The following is a 3537-nucleotide window of genomic DNA, read 5'->3' as shown; positions in this document are numbered from 1 at the left end:
AGGGATCCTCCTCCACCCAAGCTGTGAAATCAGGCCAAACCTCAGAGTAAGCACGGCTTCCTCCGGGAAGCCTTCCCTGACCACCCCCATCACGGGTTGGCCCAGGCTCGGTCCCCATCACAGCCCTCTGCAGCCTGATCACCCGTTCAGACACGTCCCCCGGAGGGCAGGGGTTGCGTCTAGCTCCCCGGGCTGTCCCGCCCGAGCACAGAGCCTGGTACTCAGCAGGCGCGCGTGGCTTTCCCCAAATCTCCTCTGTTGTGATGTCCCCGGGGCTGCGGGTCTGAAGGCCTTTCCCCAGTGTGTTTGCCCCAGGTCCCTGGCCGCTGCTGCTCACCCCCTCCAGCCATGACAGGAGAATGCATGGGGACTGTCGGCCCCTCCGCCTGTCCCCGTCCTCAGAGACACCACGTGCCCCGCAGTGTGCCGGAGATGGCCACCGCTCTGCTCAGCCACTCAGAACAATGACAGTCCCACAGGGGCTGCCGGCTGAGAGGAGCCCAGCACAGCTGGGCGGGTCCCGAAGCAGGTCATGCGGATGAGGAGCCGGCTCACCGCGGGCGGGACTTGCCCGGGGTCCCTCCGTGAAGACGTGGTGAGTGAACAAATGAACAGATGAACGGGGGAACAAGAGTCTTAAAGGCTCGGGCGCTTTGCCACGTCCTCCTTTGTCCCCATAACACTCGGGAGAGCTCAGTGGGACTAAAGGAGCCAGGTGGCCTTGGGGACGCCTGAGCCAGGAGAGCAGGGAGTTGGGAGGAGGTGACCCCAGCGGAGAGCAGCTTCAGGCTACCCTGAGTTACTCAGTAACCCGGACCCTGGTCCCTGCGGCCAGCCCGACCACGCCGGGCCAGGGCGGGCGCAGGGAGCAGTTCCCCCTGGCCACCCTCAGGCGGCCAGCTGGTCCCAGCTGGAAACTGGAGAAGGAAGGTCGGAGATGGGGCAGACCCCAAGCCGGCAGGATGGGAGCCGGTGACAGAGTCAGGAGCCCTTTGGGGGAAGTCTGGGGTGGAGGGAGGAGTAGGAAATAAAGCCCCCCGTCCCCCCAGGGCATCCGGGGCCGGAGGAGGAGGGAGGAGCAGACCAGGGCTCCGACGTCACTTGGGGATCCAAAAAAAGCATGGATGGAGTCTCTTCATTCTAGATGGAGGGACAGGGGAGTCCTCACAGGTGGAGGCCTGCCAGAGAGCCCTTGCGGGGAGGGGTGGGCTGGGGGACCCCTCCGACGGGCAGGACTGCCAGGGTCATGCCCTCTGCCGGGCGAGGGTGACATGAGCTGGAACCACTAAGTTGTTCAAGTAAAACGATCTTTCCATTCAGGCTGGTAAGTAGATGTTGCCCACATGCCCGCCTTTCACAAGCTGGCCAGAATACCGGCCCTTCCGGGGGCCCCTCTAGACTTCTCGGCATCCTGTCCATGAAGGGTTAACCCCCGCCCGGCCTAGGGGCCTCCAGACCCCAACTGTGTTACACGGTTTGACTAGAATCTCAGGTCGTGGCCCCAGGACCTGGCCCTGAGTTTATATTAAACAAATAGTTGTTGAATGAATGAACGAACAAGAGGCGAGAGAAATCAGAGGTCCAGAGGCATCCAGAGACCAAGAGAGACAACAGGTGAGACAGAGATAGAAGAGGCTGGAATCCTCGAGGAGGCTCCCAGAAGATGCCCTCGCTGGTTCTGCAGCCTGGGAAGACTCTTGCCCTTGAGCCTGTCTAGCCCCTGGCTGGACAAGCCAGAGCAGCCCCCACTCCCAACCAGGGCCCAGGAAGCCAGCGGCGTCCCTGGGGCAGAAGGCGGGGCCTAGAAGGACACCCCAGATGAATTGTCCAAGAATCATTATCCAAAGGCTGCTGACCAGACATGTTCCACCCCCACCCTCTGCCCCTGCAGAAGGAGCTAAAAAACAGCCTTCCTGCTGACCAAGTAGTGACAGAGAGCCTCTGGGCCAGGGGCCAGGGGCCACTGAAGGCCAGAGAGCCCGCTTGGTCTGCTGGGAGCAGTGGTACAGAGGTGGCCCCTGCCCTCCCTGCTTGGCTGGGCGCTTACTTAGGTCAGGAAGCTGGACCAGCCGTCCCCCAGGGTCTGTACTAGGCTGGAGACTCGAGCCCAGAGCCCACGGTGGGAGGGGAGGAGGAGGTGAGCCGCAGGAAGGGCAGAAGGGGAAGCAAGGAGGAGGGTCACCCCCAGCCCTGCCCATTCCTGAGAAGGGGCAAGCGCCATCCCTAGGAGGAGCTCACTTCGCATCTGCTCTGGCACGTGGCTGGACCCCTGAGCCTAGACCACGCCTTGGGGACCAGCAGGGGTCTGGGACTTCCTGGCTCACAGGGACAAGCCCCTCCCACACCGCAGCCCCCTCAGACCAGGCTGGGCAGCAGGGTGGAAGCCCCCCTTCCACCGGCTCCACAGAGACCAGCCTTCAGTTTTTCTTCTTTGAAGCCCCCGTGGCCCGCAGGTGTCAGAACTGACTGCAGCGATTGTCCCCCTGTGAGAGTCCCCGGCCACGCCGCACCCACAGGGTTGAGGCTACGTGTCAAGGCCTTTCTAGACTCCCCACTCCCGGCTTCGGTGCCTGAACACACTGGACACTCATATGGCCAGCCTTCAATCTAGGCAGTCCCTTCTAGAAATCTCCCCTCTTCCTTCTTCACTTGCCGCATTTCTAGGTTGTCCTTCTAGACCACCTGCAGACATACCTCCCAGGAAGCGGCTCTCCATGTCTGTGCCGGCCCCCATCCTCTCTGCCTGGGCCCTTAGGGCCTCCACACCTGCTGGGGCCACACGTTCACCCCAGTGGGCATTCAGGCCCCTCCCAGGCGCCGGTCCTCCAACAGGACAGTGGCTCCCGGAGGGCGGGGCGTGTGGTTCATCTCCAAAGCCTGGCTCAGAGTAGGTGTCAGTGAGACGGTCTCCTTACCGTCTGTCCCCCAGGACCCACCCCTCCTCCCCGGCTGTAGACCTTGCTTGTGTTACAAGTGGCTCCTGACTCCTGGGGAGGCCTCCTCCGTCTAGCCTCCCTTCTTTGCAGCAGCCGGGACCCCCTTACCCCTTACGTCAGCGCGGCCAGCTGCTGCTTGGCTGGGTGCAGACCCAGGTGGGAGGCTTCGGCGGCTCGGAGCGAGGTGAGGGCTCAGACCACCCCTACCCCCGCCAGGTTAATCATCAATGCCTGGACAGCATCTTTTCCCTCCATTCTGCATCTGGATTTTTCAAGTGGGAAAAGATTGAGTAATCCCTCCGCTGTCTTCCGTGTTTACCCTGGAGGGGCCAGGCCCGGGCCTTAAAGAACCTCTTATTTCTCGGGAAGCATTCTCTAAACTAACAGCACGTTTGAGGGGAAGGCGCCCCTCCTTTCCCCAACCCCGCCACCCCGGGTCCCTCAGCTGTGCCTCATCAGGGCAGGGTACAGGGCGCCTTTCCAGGGCCATTTCCAGGGCCCTGTCCCAACCCGAACAGCGCCAGGGGCAGCTGGGCGTTAGGGAGACAGGACCTGGGGGTGCGGACGCCCCCCAGCCGCCGCCGCCGCCGCCGCCGCCGCC

Source organism: Suricata suricatta, chromosome 3, assembly GCF_006229205.1.
Source record: "Suricata suricatta isolate VVHF042 chromosome 3, meerkat_22Aug2017_6uvM2_HiC, whole genome shotgun sequence".
NCBI classification, from domain to species: domain Eukaryota; kingdom Metazoa; phylum Chordata; class Mammalia; order Carnivora; family Herpestidae; genus Suricata; species Suricata suricatta.
This window is presented reverse-complemented; position numbering follows the sequence as displayed.